General features: G+C 44.1%; 1 long non-coding RNA gene across 18 annotated transcripts in view; it reads left to right on the forward strand.

The window, feature by feature from the left end:
• LOC307181315 overlaps nt 1-20,049 on the forward strand; it is a 2,020,778-nt gene that overhangs the window by 779,881 nt on the left and 1,220,848 nt on the right. The window lies entirely within an intron of this gene.

A 20,049-nucleotide genomic window follows, 5' to 3' on the forward strand; every position in this document is an offset into this window, starting at 1 on the left:
AAATTCCCTAAGCTATAGGACCATAAGTGGAAGTGCCCTAGGCTCTGTTGCTTTGTTTTTTAGATGTTTCAGGAAACACCATACACTTCTCCCGAGTGGTTGTTGGCAATTTACATCCCGCCCTTCAGCATAACAAGGCTCCCAGTTCTCCATGGCCTGTCCTGCCTTTCTGGATTTTACACTTTTTTCAGATGGCCCTTTTGACCGGGGGGAAGTGAGACTTCATTGTAGTGCAGATTTCCTTTGCAAGCTTGCTTGGTTGGCCAAAAAGGGCGTATGCGTTTTTTCCTGAATATATTCAGGAAAAAACGCATACGCCCTTTTTGGCCAAGTGCATCATTGTGGACGTTCTGCCTCTTTTCCTATGCTTTCAATGCAATTCCAGTCTACCTCCTGAAATCGGTTTCCTGCAATTCTGCCCCGCTTTCAAGTCCTCTTGGCAGCCTTACTTCAGTCTATTTTTGGACGATTGCTGTCATTTATAACTCTGCAGCTTTGTGAATTACAGTGCCCCTGAGCTCCTTTCTTCAACTCGCTTTCTTGTGACCTGGCCGCAACACCGCAGGATGGCTTCAGGCCCTAATCTGGTTTCGGCACGGCACACTGAGCCTTTGGTTAATTCCTCTTCCTGGTGGGAAATGAGAGTTCAATTGGCCCGTCCAGACACCTCCAGCTAGCCTCTCATTGGTTCTCGCTATTCCTGTTCATCTTCCGCAGAAATTGCAAACTGGGCCAAACAGGAGGTTAAAGGGACTGACTCTCCAAGTGGGGAGAGTGTTAGTAAAGCGTCTGGAATGTTGCACCCGAGTACGAGGGGAGGAAAACTGAGACATATTTGAACACGTCTCCCGTTCACATGGTTGATCATACTTGGGTTCCACATGCATGTTTTAGCTGAAGGAAGAATACCTTAAACCTGGAGAGTTGAGACCCGTGTAATGGGTACCATGCAATATGACTTCAAAGGGTCTTCATTTGCTCACCGAACCTCTCCAATCCTATCACTGCTGCGTTTATGCCCCTGTACACATGCTTGATTCGCTTTTGGAGACATAGCAATCCATAGGTTTTACGATACTTACTAGTCAGGTACATTCTTAGGCGTTTAATATGCGGTGTTGAGTCCATTTCGTTGAGCAAGGAGTAGCTCTTGTCTATTCCATATTTGGCTTAAGGAACTTTATCTGTGCTCATTTCAATCTCTGGTTTTATGCAGCACCCCAACTCACCTTTCCCCTTAAGCAAGAATAAGTTGGTTTTCTAAATTTGAGACCCTGTTCTGTTCTGTAATTCAGTTCCTGTGTAGCCAAGGTTCCATTCCGTGTATTACTGATATCTTATGATGTTTCTTTTTCTGTGTGATTTATTTCAGTTAGAATCATCATACCTGAATCCACTCATTGTGCTGCTAAGGGCCTGATGACATAGATTTCATTGCTGAGTGATATTGCTTTGTAAGTAAATACCACAACTTCTTTATCCATTTTTCACTTTCTGCGATGTTGAACTTGTACTGTATACGAGGTTCTTGTAAACAGAGGCGTCCCAAACTTTGGGGTGGCTGTGTCTTTTTGATTTTAATTTCCCTAAGCTATAGGACCATAAGTGGAAGTGCCCTAGGCTCTGTTGCTTTGTTTTTTAGATGTTTCAGGAAACACCATACACTTCTCCCGAGTGTCTGTTGGCAATTTACATCCCGCCCATCAGCATAACAAGGCTCCCAGTTCTCCATGGCCTGTCCTGCCTTTCTGGATTTTACACTTTTTTCAGATGGCCCTTTTGACCGGGGGGAAGTGAGACTTCATTGTAGTGCAGATTTCCTTTGCAAGCTTGCTTGGTTGGCCAAAAAGGGCGTATGCGTTTTTTCCTGAATATATTCAGGAAAAAACGCATACGCCCTTTTTGGCCAAGTGCATCATTGTGGACGTTCTGCCTCTTTTCCTATGCTTTCAATGCAATTCCAGTCTACCTCCTGAAATCGGTTTCCTGCAATTCTGCCCCGCTTTCAAGTCCTCTTGGCAGCCTTACTTCAGTCTATTTTTGGACGATAGCTGTCATTTATAACTCTGCAGGTTTGTGAATTACAGTGCCCCTGAGCTCCTTTCTTCAACTCGCTTTCTTGTGACCTGGCCGCAACACCGCAGGATGGCTTCAGGCCCTAATCTGGTTCCGGCCCGGCACGCTGAGCCTTTGGTTATTTCCTCTTCCTGGTGGGAAATGAGAGTTAAATTTGCCCGTCCAGACACCTCCAGCTAGCCTCTCATTGGTTCTCGCTATTCCTGTTCATCTTCCGCAGAAATTGCAAACTGGGCCAAACAGGAGGTTAAAGGGACTGACTCTCCAAGTGGGGAGAGTGTTAGTAAAGCGTCTGGAATGTTGCACCCGAGTACCAGGGTAGGAAAACTGAGACATATTTGAACACGACTCCCGATCACATGGTTGATCATACTCTAGGTTCCACATGCATGTTTTAGCTGAAGGAAGAATACCTTAAACCTGGGTAGTTGAAACCCGTGGAATGGGTACCATGCAATATGACTTCAAAGGGTCTTCATTTGCTCACTGAACCTCTCCAATCCTATCACTGCTGCGTTTATGCCCCTGTACACATGCTTGATTCTCTTTCGGAGACATAGCAATCCATAGGTTTTAAGATACTTACTAGTCAGGTACATTCTTAGGCGTTTAATATGGGGTGTTGAGTCCATTTCGTTGAGCAAGGAGTAGCTCTTGTCTATTCCATATTTGGCTTAAGGAACTTTATCTGTGCTCATTTCAATCTCTGGTTTTATGCAGCACCCCAACTCACCTTTACCCTTAAGCAAGAATAAGTTGGTTTTCTAAATTTGAGACCCTGTTCTGTTCTGTAATTCAGTTCCTGTGTAGCCAAGTTTACATTCCGTGTATTACTGATATCTTATGATGTTTCTTTTTCTGTGTGACTTATTTCAGTTAGAATCATCATACCTGAATCCACTCATTGTGCTGCTAAGGGCCTGATGACACAGATTTCATTGCTGTGTGATATTGCTTTGTAAGTAAATACCACAACTTCTTTATCCATTTTTCACTTTCTGCGATGTTGAACTTGTACTGTAAACGAGGTTCTTGTAAACAGAGCCGTTCCAAACTTTGGGGTGGCTGTGTCTTTTTGATTTTAATTTCCCTAAGCTATAGGACCATAAGTGGAAGTGCCCTAGGTTCTGTTGCTTTGTTTTTTAGATGTTTCAGGAAACACCATACACTTCTCCCGAGTGGTTGTTGGCAATTTACATCCTGCCCATCAGCATAACAAGGCTCCCAGTTCTCCATGGCCTGTCCTGCCTTTCTGGATTTTACACTTTTTTCAGATGGCCCTTTTGACCGGGGGGAAGTGAGACTTCATTGTAGTGCAGATTTCCTTTGCAAGCTTGCTTGGTTGGCCAAAAAGGGCGTATGCGTTTTTTCCTGAATATATTCAGGAAAAAACGCATACGCCCTTTTTGGCCAAGTGCATCATTGTGGACGTTCTGCCTCTTTTCCTATGCTTTCAATGCAACTCCAGTCTACCTCCTGAAATCGGTTTCCTGCAATTCTGCCCCGCTTTCAAGTCCTCTTGGCAGCCTTACTTCAGTCTATTTTTGGACGATAGCTGTCATTTATAACTCTGCAGGTTTGTGAATTACAGTGCCCCTGAGCTCCTTTCTTCAACTCGCTTTCTTGTGCCCTGGCCGCAACATCGCAGGATGGCTTCAGGCCCTAATCTGGTTCCGGCCCGGCACGCTGAGCCTTTGGTTAATTCCTCTTCCTGGTGGGAAATGAGAGTTAAATTTGCCCGTCCAGACACCTCCAGCTAGCCTCTCATTGGTTCTCGCTATTCCTGTTCATCTTCCGCAGAAATTGCAAACTGGGCCAAACAGGAGGTTAAAGGGACTGACTCTCCAAGTGGGGAGAGTGTTAGTAAAGTGTCTGGAATGTTGCACCCGAGTACCAGGGGAGGAAAACTGAGACATATTTGAACATGTCTCCCGATCACATGGTTGATCATACTCTAGGTTCCACATGCATGTTTTAGCTGAAGGAAGAATACCTTAAACCTGGGTAGTTGAAACCCGTGGAATGGGTACCATGCAATATGACTTCAAAGGGTCTTCATTTGCTCACCGAACCTCTCCAATCCTATCACTGCTGCCTTTATGCCCCTGTACACATGCTTGATTCTCTTTCGGAGACATAACAATCCATAGGTTTTAAGATACTTACAAGTCAGGTACATTCTTAGGCGTTTAATACGCGGTGTTGAGTCCATTTCGTTGAGCAAGGAGTAGCTCTTGTCTATTCCATATTTGGCTTAAGGAACTTTATCTGTGCTCATTTCAATCTCTGGTTTTATGCAGCACCCCAACTCACCTTTACCCTTAAGCAAGCATAAGTTGTTTTTCTAAATTTGAGACACTGTTCTGTTCTGTAATTCAGTTCCTGTGTAGCCAAGTTTCCATTCCGTGTATTACTGATATCTTATGATGTTCCTTTTTCTGTGTGACTTATTTCAGTTAGAATCATCATACCTGAATCCACTCATTGTGCTGCTAAGGGCCTGATGACACAGATTTCATTGCTGAGTGATATTGCTTTGTAAGTGAATACCACAACTTCTTTATCCATTTTTCACTTTCTGCGATGTTGAACTTGTACTGTAAACGAGGTTCTTGTAAACAGAGGCGTCCCAAACTTTGGGGTGGCTGTGTCTTTTTGATTTTAATTTCCCTAAGCTATAGGACCATAAGTGGAAGTGCCCTAGGTTCTGTTGCTTTGTTTTTTAGATGTTTCAGGAAACACCATACACTTCTCCCGAGTGGTTGTTGGCAATTTACATCCCGCCCATCAGCATAACAAGGCTCCCAGTTCTCCATGGCCTGTCCTGCCTTTCTGGATTTTACACTTTTTTCAGATGGCCCTTTTGACCAGGGGGAAGTGAGACTTCATTGTAGTGCAGATTTCCTTTGCAAGCTTGCTTGGTTGGCCAAAATGGGCGTATGCGTTTTTTCCTGAATATATTCAGGAAAAAACGCATACGCCCTTTTTGGCCAAGTGCATCATTGTGGACGTTCTGCCTCTTTTCCTATGCTTTCAATGCAATTCCAGTCTACCTCCTGAAATCGGTTTCCTGCAATTCTGCCCCGCTTTCAAGTCCTCTTGGCAGCCTTACTTCAGTCTATTTTTGGACGATAGCTGTCATTTATAACTCTGCAGGTTTGTGAATTACAGTGCCCCTGAGCTCCTTTCTTCAACTCGCTTTCTTTTGAGCTGGCCGCAACACCGCAGGATGGCTTCAGGCCCTAATCTGGTTCCGGCACGGCACGCTGAGCCTTTGGTTATTTCCTCTTCCTGTTGGGAAATGAGAGTTAAATTTGCCCGTCCAGACACCTCCAGCTAGCCTCTCATTGGTTCTCACTATTCCTGTTCATCTTCCGCAGAAATTGCAAACTGGGCCAAACAGGAGGTTAAAGGGACTGACTCTCCAAGTGGGGAGAGTGTTAGTAAAGCGTCTGGAATGTTGCACCCGAGTACCAGGGGAGGAAAACTGAGACATATTTGAACACGTCTCCCGATCACATGGTTGATCATACTCTAGGTTCCACATGCATGTTTTAGCTGAAGGAAGAATACCTTAAACCTGGGTAGTTGAAACCCGTGGAATGGGTACCATGCAATATGACTTCAAAGGGTCTTCATTTGCTCACCGAACCTCTCCAATCCTATCACTGCTGCGTTTAGGCCCCTGTACACATGCTTGATTCTCTTTCGGAGACATAGCAATCCATAGGTTTGAAGATACTTACTAGTCAGGTACATTCTTAGGCGTTTAATATGCGGTGTTGAGTCCATTTCGTAGAGCAAGGAGTAGCTCTTGTCTATTCCATATTTGGCTTAAGGAACTTTATCTGTGCTCATTTCAATCTCTGGTTTTATGCAGCACCCCAACTCACCTTTACTCTTAAGCAAGAATAAGTTGGTTTTCTAAATTTGAGACCCTGTTCTGTTCTGTAATTCAGTTCCTGTGTAGCCAAGTTTACATTCCGTGTATTACTGATATCTTATGATGTTTCTTTTTCTGTGTGACTTATTTCAGTTAGAATCATCATACCTGAATCCACTCATTGTGCTGCTAAGGGCCTGATGACACAGATTTCATTGCTGAGTGATATTGCTTTGTAAGTAAATACCACAACTTCTTTATCCATTTTTCACTTTCTGCGATGTTGAACTTGTACTGTAAACGAGGTTCTTGTAAACAGAGCCGTCCCAAACTTTGGGGTGGCTGTGTCTTTTTGATTTTAATTTCCCTAAGCTATAGGACCATAAGTGGAACTGCCCTAGGCTCTGTTGCTTTGTTTTTTAGATATTTCAGGAAACACCATAAACTTCTCCCTAGTGGTTGTTGGCAATTTACATCCCGCCCTTCAGCATAACAAGGCTCCCAGTTCTCCATGGCCTGTCCTGCCTTTCTGGATTTTACACATTTTTCAGATGGCCCTTTTGACCGGGGGGAAGTGAGACTTCATTGTAGTGCAGATTTCCTTTGCAAGCTTGCTTGGTTGGCCAAAAAGTGTGTATGCGTTTTTTCCTGAATATATTCAGGGAAAAACGCATACGCCCTTTTTGGCCAAGTGCATCATTGTGGACGTTCTGCCTCTTTTCCTATGCTTTCAATGCAATTCCAGTCTACCTCCTGAAATCGGTTTCCTGCAATTCTGCCCCACTTTCAACTCCTCTTGGCAGCCTTACTTCAGTCTATTTTTGGACGATAGCTGTCATTTATTACTCTGCAGGTTTGTGAATTACAGTGCCCCTGAGCTCCTTTCTTCAACTCGCTTTCTTGTGAGCTGGCCGCAACACCGCAGGATGGCTTCAGGCCCTAATCTGGTTCCGGCACGGCACACTGAGCCTTTGGTTATTTCCTCTTCCTGGTGGGAAATGAGAGTTAAATTTGCCCGTCCAGACACCTCCAGCTAGCCTCTCATTGGTTCTCACTATTCCTGTTCATCTTCCGCAGAAATTGCAAACTGGGCCAAACAGGAGGTTAAAGGCGCTGACTCTCCAAGTGGGGAGAGTGTTAGTAAAGCGTCTGGAATGTTGCACCCGAGTACCAGGGGAGGAAAACTGAGATATTTGAACACGTCTCCCGTTCACATGGTTGATCATACTTGGGTTCCACATGCATGTTTTAGCTGAAGGAATAATACCTAAAACCTGGGTAGTTGAAACCCGTGGAATGGGTACCATGCAATATGACTTCAAAGGGTCTTCATTTGCTCACCGAACCTCCCCAATCCTATCACTGCTGCATTTATGCACCTGTACACATGCTTGATTCTCTTTCGGAGACATAGCAATCCATAGGTTTTAAGATACTTACTAGTCAGGTACATTCTTAGGCGTTTAATATGCGGTGTTGAGTCCATTTCGTTGAGCAAGGAGTAGCTCTTGTCTATTCCATATTTGGCTTAAGGAACTTTATCTGTGCTCATTTCAATCTCTGGTTTTATGCAGCACCCCAACTCACCTTTCCCCTTAAGCAAGCATAAGTTGGTTTTCTAAATTTGACACCCTGTTCTGTTCTGTAATTCAGTTCCTGTGTAGCCAAGTTTACATTCCGTGTATTACTGATATCTTATGATATTTCTTTTTCTGTGTGACTTATTTCAGTTAGAATCATCATACCTGAATCCACTCATTGTGCTGCTAAGGGCCTGATGACACAGATTTCATTGCTGAGTTACATTGCTTTGTAAGTAAATACCACAACTTCTTTATCCATTTTTCACTTTCTGTGATGTTGAACTTGTACTGTAAACGAGGTTCTTGTAAACAGAGCCGTTCCAAACTTTGGGGTGGCTGTGTCTTTTTGATTTTCATTTCCCTAAGCTATAGGACCATAAGTGGAAGTGCCCTAGGTTCTGTTGCTTTGTTTTTTAGATGTTTCAGGAAACACCATACACTTCTCCCGAGTGGTTGTTGGCAATTTACATCCCGCCCATCAGCATAACAAGGCTCCCAGTTCTCCATGGCCTGTCCTGCCTTTCTGGATTTTACACTTTTTTCAGATGGCCCTTTTGACCGGGGGGAAGTGAGACTTCATTGTAGTGCAGATTTCCTTTGCAAGCTTGCTTGGTTGGCCAAAAAGGGCGTATGCGTTTTTTCCTGAATATATTCAGGAAAAAACGCATACGCCCTTTTTGGCCAAGTGCATCATTGTGGACGTTCTGCCTCTTTTCCTATGCTTTCAATGCAATTCCAGTCTACCTCCTGAAATCGGTTTCCTGCAATTCTGCCCCACTTTCAAGTCCTCTTGGCAGCCTTACTTCAGTCTATTTTTGGACGATAGCTGTCATTTATAACTCTGCAGGTTTGTGAATTACAGTGCCCCTGAGCTCCTTTCTTCAACTCGCTTTCTTGTGACCTGGCCGCAACACCGCAGGATGGCTTCAGGCCCTAACCTGGTTCCGGCACGGCACACTGAGCCTTTGGTTATTTCCTCTTCCTGGTGGGAAATGAGAGTTAAATTTGCCCGTCCAGACACCTCCAGCTAGCCTCTCATTGGTTCTCGCTATTCCTGTTCATCTTCCGCAGAAATTGCAAACTGGGCCAAACAGGAGGTTAAAGGCGCTGACTCTCCAAGTTGGGAGAGTGTTAGTAAAGCGTCTGGAATGTTGCACCCGAGTACCAGGGGAGGAAAACTGAGACATATTTGAACACGTCTCCCGTTCACATGGTTGATCATACTTGGGTTCCACATGCATGTTTTAGCTGAAGGAAGAATACCTAAAACCTGGGTAGTTGAAACCCGTGGAATGGGTACCATGCAATATGACTTCAAAGGGTCTTCATTTGCTCACCGAACCTCCCCAATCCTATCACTGCTGCGTTTATGCGCCTGTACACATGCTTGATTCTCTTTCGGAGACATAGCAATCCATAGGTTTTAAGATACTTACTAGTCAGGTACATTCTTAGGCGTTTAATATGCGGTGTTGAGTCCATTTCGTTGAGCAAGGAGTAGCTCTTGTCTATTCCATATTTGGCTTAAGGAACTTTATCTGTGCTCATTTCAATCTCTGGTTTTATGCAGCACCCCAACTCACCTTTCCCCTTAAGCAAGCATAAGTTGGTTTTCTAAATTTGAGACCCTGTTCTGTTCTGTAATTCAGTTCCTGTGTAGCCAAGTTTACATTCCGTGTATTACTGATATCTTATGATGTTTCTTTTTCTGTGTGACTTATTTCAGTTAGAATCATCATACCTGAATCCACTCATTGTGCTGCTAAGGGCCTGATGACACAGATTTCATTGCTGAGTGATATTGCTTTGTAAGTAAATACCACAACTTCTTTATCCATTTTTCACTTTCTGCGATGTTGAACTTGTACTGTAAACGAGGTTCTTGTAAACAGAGCCGTTCCAAACTTTGGGGTGGCTGTGTCTTTTTGATTTTCATTTCCCTAAGCTATAGGACCATAAGTGGAAGTGCCCTAGGTTCTGTTGCTTTGTTTTTTAGATGTTTCAGGAAACAAGATACACTTCTCCCGAGTGGTTGTTGGCAATTTACATCCCGCCCATCAGCATAACAAGGCTCCCAGTTCTCCATGGCCTGTCCTGCCTTTCTGGATTTTACACTTTTTTCAGATGGCCCTTTTGACCAGGGGGAAGTGAGACTTCATTGTAGTGCAGATTTCCTTTGCAAGCTTGCTTGGTTGGCCAAAAAGGGCGTATGCGTTTTTTCCTGAATATATTCAGGAAAAAACGCATACGCCCTTTTTGGCCAAGTGCATCATTGTGGACGTTCTGCCTCTTTTCCTATGCTTTCAATGCAATTCCAGTCTACCTCCTGAAATCGGTTTCCTGCAATTCTGCCCCGCTTTCAAGTCCTCTTGGCAGCCTTACTTCAGTCTATTTTTGGACGATAGCTGTCATTTATAACTCTGCAGGTTTGTGAATTACAGTGCCCCTGAGCTCCTTTCTTCAACTCGCTTTCTTGTGAGCTGGCCGCAACACCGCAGGATGGCTTCAGGCCCTAACCTGGTTCCGGCACGGCACACTGAGCCTTTGGTTATTTCCTCTTCCTGGTGGGAAATGAGAGTTAAATTTGCCCGTCCAGACACCTCCAGCTAGTCTCTCATTGGTTCTCGCTATTCCTGTTCATCTTCCGCAGAAATTGCAAACTGGGCCAAACAGGAGGTTAAAGGGACTGGCTCTCCAAGTGGGGAGAGTGTTAGTAAAGCGTCTGGAATGTTGCACCCGAGTACCAGGGTAGGAAAACTGAGACATATTTGAACACGACTCCCGATCACATGGTTGATCATACTCTAGGTTCCACATGCATGTTTTAGCTGAAGGAAGAATACCTTAAACCTGGGTAGTTGAAACCCGTGGAATGGGTACCATGCAATATGACTTCAAAGGGTCTTCATTTGCTCACTGAACCTCTCCAATCCTATCACTGCTGCGTTTATGCCCCTGTACACATGCTTGATTCTCTTTCGGAGACATAGCAATCCATAGGTTTTAAGATACTTACTAGTCAGGTACATTCTTAGGCGTTTAATATGGGGTGTTGAGTCCATTTCGTTGAGCAAGGAGTAGCTCTTGTCTATTCCATATTTGGCTTAAGGAACTTTATCTGTGCTCATTTCAATCTCTGGTTTTATGCAGCACCCCAACTCACCTTTACCCTTAAGCAAGAATAAGTTGGTTTTCTAAATTTGAGACCCTGTTCTGTTCTGTAATTCAGTTCCTGTGTAGCCAAGTTTACATTCCGTGTATTACTGATATCTTATGATGTTTCTTTTTCTGTGTGACTTATTTCAGTTAGAATCATCATACCTGAATCCACTCATTGTGCTGCTAAGGGCCTGATGACACAGATTTCATTGCTGTGTGATATTGCTTTGTAAGTAAATACCACAACTTCTTTATCCATTTTTCACTTTCTGCGATGTTGAACTTGTACTGTAAACGAGGTTCTTGTAAACAGAGCCGTTCCAAACTTTGGGGTGGCTGTGTCTTTTTGATTTTAATTTCCCTAAGCTATAGGACCATAAGTGGAAGTGCCCTAGGTTCTGTTGCTTTGTTTTTTAGATGTTTCAGGAAACACCATACACTTCTCCCGAGTGGTTGTTGGCAATTTACATCCTGCCCATCAGCATAACAAGGCTCCCAGTTCTCCATGGCCTGTCCTGCCTTTCTGGATTTTACACTTTTTTCAGATGGCCCTTTTGACCGGGGGGAAGTGAGACTTCATTGTAGTGCAGATTTCCTTTGCAAGCTTGCTTGGTTGGCCAAAAAGGGCGTATGCGTTTTTTCCTGAATATATTCAGGAAAAAACGCATACGCCCTTTTTGGCCAAGTGCATCATTGTGGACGTTCTGCCTCTTTTCCTATGCTTTCAATGCAACTCCAGTCTACCTCCTGAAATCGGTTTCCTGCAATTCTGCCCCGCTTTCAAGTCCTCTTGGCAGCCTTACTTCAGTCTATTTTTGGACGATAGCTGTCATTTATAACTCTGCAGGTTTGTGAATTACAGTGCCCCTGAGCTCCTTTCTTCAACTCGCTTTCTTGTGCCCTGGCCGCAACATCGCAGGATGGCTTCAGGCCCTAATCTGGTTCCGGCCCGGCACGCTGAGCCTTTGGTTAATTCCTCTTCCTGGTGGGAAATGAGAGTTAAATTTGCCCGTCCAGACACCTCCAGCTAGCCTCTCATTGGTTCTCGCTATTCCTGTTCATCTTCCGCAGAAATTGCAAACTGGGCCAAACAGGAGGTTAAAGGGACTGACTCTCCAAGTGGGGAGAGTGTTAGTAAAGTGTCTGGAATGTTGCACCCGAGTACCAGGGGAGGAAAACTGAGACATATTTGAACATGTCTCCCGATCACATGGTTGATCATACTCTAGGTTCCACATGCATGTTTTAGCTGAAGGAAGAATACCTTAAACCTGGGTAGTTGAAACCCGTGGAATGGGTACCATGCAATATGACTTCAAAGGGTCTTCATTTGCTCACCGAACCTCTCCAATCCTATCACTGCTGCCTTTATGCCCCTGTACACATGCTTGATTCTCTTTCGGAGACATAACAATCCATAGGTTTTAAGATACTTACAAGTCAGGTACATTCTTAGGCGTTTAATACGCGGTGTTGAGTCCATTTCGTTGAGCAAGGAGTAGCTCTTGTCTATTCCATATTTGGCTTAAGGAACTTTATCTGTGCTCATTTCAATCTCTGGTTTTATGCAGCACCCCAACTCACCTTTACCCTTAAGCAAGCATAAGTTGTTTTTCTAAATTTGAGACACTGTTCTGTTCTGTAATTCAGTTCCTGTGTAGCCAAGTTTCCATTCCGTGTATTACTGATATCTTATGATGTTCCTTTTTCTGTGTGACTTATTTCAGTTAGAATCATCATACCTGAATCCACTCATTGTGCTGCTAAGGGCCTGATGACACAGATTTCATTGCTGAGTGATATTGCTTTGTAAGTGAATACCACAACTTCTTTATCCATTTTTCACTTTCTGCGATGTTGAACTTGTACTGTAAACGAGGTTCTTGTAAACAGAGGCGTCCCAAACTTTGGGGTGGCTGTGTCTTTTTGATTTTAATTTCCCTAAGCTATAGGACCATAAGTGGAAGTGCCCTAGGTTCTGTTGCTTTGTTTTTTAGATGTTTCAGGAAACACCATACACTTCTCCCGAGTGGTTGTTGGCAATTTACATCCCGCCCATCAGCATAACAAGGCTCCCAGTTCTCCATGGCCTGTCCTGCCTTTCTGGATTTTACACTTTTTTCAGATGGCCCTTTTGACCAGGGGGAAGTGAGACTTCATTGTAGTGCAGATTTCCTTTGCAAGCTTGCTTGGTTGGCCAAAATGGGCGTATGCGTTTTTTCCTGAATATATTCAGGAAAAAACGCATACGCCCTTTTTGGCCAAGTGCATCATTGTGGACGTTCTGCCTCTTTTCCTATGCTTTCAATGCAATTCCAGTCTACCTCCTGAAATCGGTTTCCTGCAATTCTGCCCCGCTTTCAAGTCCTCTTGGCAGCCTTACTTCAGTCTATTTTTGGACGATAGCTGTCATTTATAACTCTGCAGGTTTGTGAATTACAGTGCCCCTGAGCTCCTTTCTTCAACTCGCTTTCTTTTGAGCTGGCCGCAACACCGCAGGATGGCTTCAGGCCCTAATCTGGTTCCGGCACGGCACGCTGAGCCTTTGGTTATTTCCTCTTCCTGTTGGGAAATGAGAGTTAAATTTGCCCGTCCAGACACCTCCAGCTAGCCTCTCATTGGTTCTCACTATTCCTGTTCATCTTCCGCAGAAATTGCAAACTGGGCCAAACAGGAGGTTAAAGGGACTGACTCTCCAAGTGGGGAGAGTGTTAGTAAAGCGTCTGGAATGTTGCACCCGAGTACCAGGGGAGGAAAACTGAGACATATTTGAACACGTCTCCCGATCACATGGTTGATCATACTCTAGGTTCCACATGCATGTTTTAGCTGAAGGAAGAATACCTTAAACCTGGGTAGTTGAAACCCGTGGAATGGGTACCATGCAATATGACTTCAAAGGGTCTTCATTTGCTCACCGAACCTCTCCAATCCTATCACTGCTGCGTTTAGGCCCCTGTACACATGCTTGATTCTCTTTCGGAGACATAGCAATCCATAGGTTTGAAGATACTTACTAGTCAGGTACATTCTTAGGCGTTTAATATGCGGTGTTGAGTCCATTTCGTAGAGCAAGGAGTAGCTCTTGTCTATTCCATATTTGGCTTAAGGAACTTTATCTGTGCTCATTTCAATCTCTGGTTTTATGCAGCACCCCAACTCACCTTTACTCTTAAGCAAGAATAAGTTGGTTTTCTAAATTTGAGACCCTGTTCTGTTCTGTAATTCAGTTCCTGTGTAGCCAAGTTTACATTCCGTGTATTACTGATATCTTATGATGTTTCTTTTTCTGTGTGACTTATTTCAGTTAGAATCATCATACCTGAATCCACTCATTGTGCTGCTAAGGGCCTGATGACACAGATTTCATTGCTGAGTGATATTGCTTTGTAAGTAAATACCACAACTTCTTTATCCATTTTTCACTTTCTGCGATGTTGAACTTGTACTGTAAACGAGGTTCTTGTAAACAGAGCCGTCCCAAACTTTGGGGTGGCTGTGTCTTTTTGATTTTAATTTCCCTAAGCTATAGGACCATAAGTGGAACTGCCCTAGGCTCTGTTGCTTTGTTTTTTAGATATTTCAGGAAACACCATAAACTTCTCCCTAGTGGTTGTTGGCAATTTACATCCCGCCCTTCAGCATAACAAGGCTCCCAGTTCTCCATGGCCTGTCCTGCCTTTCTGGATTTTACACATTTTTCAGATGGCCCTTTTGACCGGGGGGAAGTGAGACTTCATTGTAGTGCAGATTTCTTTGCAAGCTTGCTTGGTTGGCCAAAAAGTGTGTATGCGTTTTTTCCTGAATATATTCAGGGAAAAACGCATACGCCCTTTTTGGCCAAGTGCATCATTGTGGACGTTCTGCCTCTTTTCCTATGCTTTCAATGCAATTCCAGTCTACCTCCTGAAATCGGTTTCCTGCAATTCTGCCCCACTTTCAACTCCTCTTGGCAGCCTTACTTCAGTCTATTTTTGGACGATAGCTGTCATTTATTACTCTGCAGGTTTGTGAATTACAGTGCCCCTGAGCTCCTTTCTTCAACTCGCTTTCTTGTGAGCTGGCCGCAACACCGCAGGATGGCTTCAGGCCCTAATCTGGTTCCGGCACGGCACACTGAGCCTTTGGTTATTTCCTCTTCCTGGTGGGAAATGAGAGTTAAATTTGCCCGTCCAGACACCTCCAGCTAGCCTCTCATTGGTTCTCACTATTCCTGTTCATCTTCCGCAGAAATTGCAAACTGGGCCAAACAGGAGGTTAAAGGCGCTGACTCTCCAAGTGGGGAGAGTGTTAGTAAAGCGTCTGGAATGTTGCACCCGAGTACCAGGGGAGGAAAACTGAGATATTTGAACACGTCTCCCGTTCACATGGTTGATCATACTTGGGTTCCACATGCATGTTTTAGCTGAAGGAATAATACCTAAAACCTGGGTAGTTGAAACCCGTGGAATGGGTACCATGCAATATGACTTCAAAGGGTCTTCATTTGCTCACCGAACCTCCCCAATCCTATCACTGCTGCATTTATGCACCTGTACACATGCTTGATTCTCTTTCGGAGACATAGCAATCCATAGGTTTTAAGATACTTACTAGTCAGGTACATTCTTAGGCGTTTAATATGCGGTGTTGAGTCCATTTCGTTGAGCAAGGAGTAGCTCTTGTCTATTCCATATTTGGCTTAAGGAACTTTATCTGTGCTCATTTCAATCTCTGGTTTTATGCAGCACCCCAACTCACCTTTCCCCTTAAGCAAGCATAAGTTGGTTTTCTAAATTTGACACCCTGTTCTGTTCTGTAATTCAGTTCCTGTGTAGCCAAGTTTACATTCCGTGTATTACTGATATCTTATGATATTTCTTTTTCTGTGTGACTTATTTCAGTTAGAATCATCATACCTGAATCCACTCATTGTGCTGCTAAGGGCCTGATGACACAGATTTCATTGCTGAGTTACATTGCTTTGTAAGTAAATACCACAACTTCTTTATCCATTTTTCACTTTCTGTGATGTTGAACTTGTACTGTAAACGAGGTTCTTGTAAACAGAGCCATTCCAAACTTTGGGGTGGCTGTGTCTTTTTGATTTTCATTTCCCTAAGCTATAGGACCATAAGTGGAAGTGCCCTAGGTTCTGTTGCTTTGTTTTTTAGATGTTTCAGGAAACACCATACACTTCTCCCGAGTGGTTGTTGGCAATTTACATCCCGCCCATCAGCATAACAAGGCTCCCAGTTCTCCATGGCCTGTCCTGCCTTTCTGGATTTTACACTTTTTTCAGATGGCCCTTTTGACCGGGGGGAAGTGAGACTTCATTGTAGTGCAGATTTCCTTTGCAAGCTTGCTTGGTTGGCCAAAAAGGGCGTATGCGTTTTTTCCTGAATATATTCAGGAAAAAACGCATACGCCCTTTTTGGCCAAGTGCATCATTGTGGACGTTCTGCCTCTTTTCCTATGCTTTCAATGCAATTCCAGTCTACCTCCTGAAATCGGTTTCCTGCAATTCTGCCCCACTTTCAAGTCCTCTTGGCAGCCTTACTTCAGTCTATTTTTGGACGATAGCTGTCATTTATAACTCTGCAGGTTTGTGAATTACAGTGCCCCTGAGCTCCTTTCTTCAACTCGCTTTCTTGTGACCTGGCCGCAACACCGCAGGATGGCTTCAGGCCCTAACCTGGTTCCGGCACGGCACACTGAGCCTTTGGTTATTTCCTCTTCCTGGTGGGAAATGAGAGTTAAATTTGCCCGTCCAGACACCTCCAGCTAGCCTCTCATTGGTTCTCGCTATTCCTGTTCATCTTCCGCAGAAATTGCAAACTGGGCCAAACAGGAGGTTAAAGGCGCTGACTCTCCAAGTTGGGAGAGTGTTAGTAAAGCGTCTGGAATGTTGCACCCGAGTACCAGGGGAGGAAAACTGAGACATATTTGAACACGTCTCCCGTTCACATGGTTGATCATACTTGGGTTCCACATGCATGTTTTAGCTGAAGGAAGAATACCTAAAACCTGGGTAGTTGAAACCCGTGGAATGGGTACCATGCAATATGACTTCAAAGGGTCTTCATTTGCTCACCGAACCTCCCCAATCCTATCACTGCTGCGTTTATGCGCCTGTACACATGCTTGATTCTCTTTCGGAGACATAGCAATCCATAGGTTTTAAGATACTTACTAGTCAGGTACATTCTTAGGCGTTTAATATGCGGTGTTGAGTCCATTTCGTTGAGCAAGGAGTAGCTCTTGTCTATTCCATATTTGGCTTAAGGAACTTTATCTGTGCTCATTTCAATCTCTGGTTTTATGCAGCACCCCAACTCACCTTTCCCCTTAAGCAAGCATAAGTTGGTTTTCTAAATTTGAGACCCTGTTCTGTTCTGTAATTCAGTTCCTGTGTAGCCAAGTTTACATTCCGTGTATTACTGATATCTTATGATGTTTCTTTTTCTGTGTGACTTATTTCAGTTAGAATCATCATACCTGAATCCACTCATTGTGCTGCTAAGGGCCTGATGACACAGATTTCATTGCTGAGTGATATTGCTTTGTAAGTAAATACCACAACTTCTTTATCCATTTTTCACTTTCTGCGATGTTGAACTTGTACTGTAAACGAGGTTCTTGTAAACAGAGCCGTTCCAAACTTTGGGGTGGCTGTGTCTTTTTGATTTTCATTTCCCTAAGCTATAGGACCATAAGTGGAAGTGCCCTAGGTTCTGTTGCTTTGTTTTTTAGATGTTTCAGGAAACAAGATACACTTCTCCCGAGTGGTTGTTGGCAATTTACATCCCGCCCATCAGCATAACAAGGCTCCCAGTTCTCCATGGCCTGTCCTGCCTTTCTGGATTTTACACTTTTTTCAGATGGCCCTTTTGACCAGGGGGAAGTGAGACTTCATTGTAGTGCAGATTTCCTTTGCAAGCTTGCTTGGTTGGCCAAAAAGGGCGTATGCGTTTTTTCCTGAATATATTCAGGAAAAAACGCATACGCCCTTTTTGGCCAAGTGCATCATTGTGGACGTTCTGCCTCTTTTCCTATGCTTTCAATGCAATTCCAGTCTACCTCCTGAAATCGGTTTCCTGCAATTCTGCCCCGCTTTCAAGTCCTCTTGGCAGCCTTACTTCAGTCTATTTTTGGACGATAGCTGTCATTTATAACTCTGCAGGTTTGTGAATTACAGTGCCCCTGAGCTCCTTTCTTCAACTCGCTTTCTTGTGAGCTGGCCGCAACACCGCAGGATGGCTTCAGGCCCTAACCTGGTTCCGGCACGGCACACTGAGCCTTTGGTTATTTCCTCTTCCTGGTGGGAAATGAGAGTTAAATTTGCCCGTCCAGACACCTCCAGCTAGCCTCTCATTGGTTCTCGCTATTCCTGTTCATCTTCCGCAGAAATTGCAAACTGTGCCAAACAGGAGGTTAAAGGCGCTGACTCTCCAAGTTGGGAGAGTGTTAGTAAAGCGTCTGGAATGTTGCACCCGAGTACCAGGGGAGGAAAACTGAGACATATTTGAACACGTCTCCCGTTCACATGGTTGATCATACTTGGGTTCCACATGCATGTTTTAGCTGAAGGAAGAATACCTAAAACCTGGGTAGTTGAAACCCGTGGAATGGGTACCATGCAATATGACTTCAAAGGGTCTTCATTTGCTCACCGAACCTCCCCAATCCTATCACTGCTGCGTTTATGCGCCTGTACACATGCTTGATTCTCTTTCGGAGACATAGCAATCCATAGGTTTTAAGATACTTACTAGTCAGGTACATTCTTAGGCGTTTAATATGCGGTGTTGAGTCCATTTCGTTGAGCAAGGAGTAGCTCTTGTCTATTCCATATTTGGCTTAAGGAACTTTATCTGTGCTCATTTCAATCTCTGGTTTTATGCAGCACCCCAACTCACCTTTCCCCTTAAGCAAGCATAAGTTGGTTTTCGAAATTTGAGACCCTGTTCTGTTCTGTAATTCAGTTCCTGTGTAGCCAAGTTTACATTCCGTGTATTACTGATATCTTATGATGTTTCTTTTTCTGTGTGACTTATTTCAGTTAGAATCATCATACCTGAATCCACTCATTGTGCTGCTAAGGGCCTGATGACACAGATTTCATTGCTGAGTGATATTGCTTTGTAAGTAAATACCACAACTTCTTTATCCATTTTTCACTTTCTGCGATGTTGAACTTGTACTGTAAACGAGGTTCTTGTAAACAGAGCCGTTCCAAACTTTGGGGTGGCTGTGTCTTTTTGATTTTAATTTCCCTAAGCTATAGGACCATAAGTGGAAGTGCCCTAGGTTCTGTTGCTTTGATTTTTAGATGTTTCAGGAAACACCATACACTTCTCCCGAGTGGTTGTTGGCAATTTACATCCCGCCCATCAGCATAACAAGGCTCCCAGTTCTCCATGGCCTGTCCTGCCTTTCTGGATTTTACACTTTTTTCAGATGGCCCTTTTGACCGGGGGGAAGTGAGACTTCATTGTAGTGCAGATTTCCTTTGCAAGCTTGCTTGGTTGGCCAAAAAGGGCGTATGCGTTTTTTCCTGAATATATTCAGGAAAAAACGCATATGCCCTTTTTGGCCAAGTGCATCATTGTGGACGTTCTGCCTCTTTTCCTATGCTTTCAATGCAATTCCAGTCTACCTCCTGAAATCGGTTTCCTGCAATTCTGCCCCGCTTTCAAGTCCTCTTGGCAGCCTTACTTCAGTCTATTTTTGGACGATAGCTGTCATTTATAACTCTGCAGGTTTGTGAATTACAGTGCCCCTGAGCTCCTTTCTTCAACTCGCTTTCTTGTGACCTGGCCGCAACACCGCAGGATGGCTTCAGGCCCTAACCTGGTTCCGGCACGGCACACTGAGCCTTTGGTTATTTCCTCTTCCTGGTGGGAAATGAGAGTTAAATTTGCCCGTCCAGACACCTCCAGCTAGCCTCTCATTGGTTCTCGCTATTCCTGTTCATCTTCCGCAGAAATTGCAAACTGGTCCAAACAGGAGGTTAAAGGGACTGACTCTCCAAGTGGGGAGAGTGTTAGTAAAGCGTCTGGAATGTTGCACCCGAGTACCAGGGGAGGAAAACTGAGACATATTTGAACACGTCTCCCGTTCACGTGGTTGATCATACTTGGGTTCCACATGCATGTTTTAGCTGAAGGAAGAATACCTAAAACCTGGGTAGTTGAAACCCGTGGAATGGGTACCATGCAATATGACTTCAAAGGGTCTTCATTTGCTCACCGAACCTCCCCAATCCTATCACTGCTGCGTTTATGCGCCTGTACACATGCTTGATTCTCTTTCGGAGACATAGCAATCCATAGGTTTTAAGATACTTACTAGTCAGGTACATTCTTA

The sequence above is a fragment of the Stenella coeruleoalba genome (assembly GCF_951394435.1).
Source record: "Stenella coeruleoalba genome assembly, contig: scaffold_49, whole genome shotgun sequence".
NCBI lineage: Eukaryota > Metazoa > Chordata > Mammalia > Artiodactyla > Delphinidae > Stenella > Stenella coeruleoalba.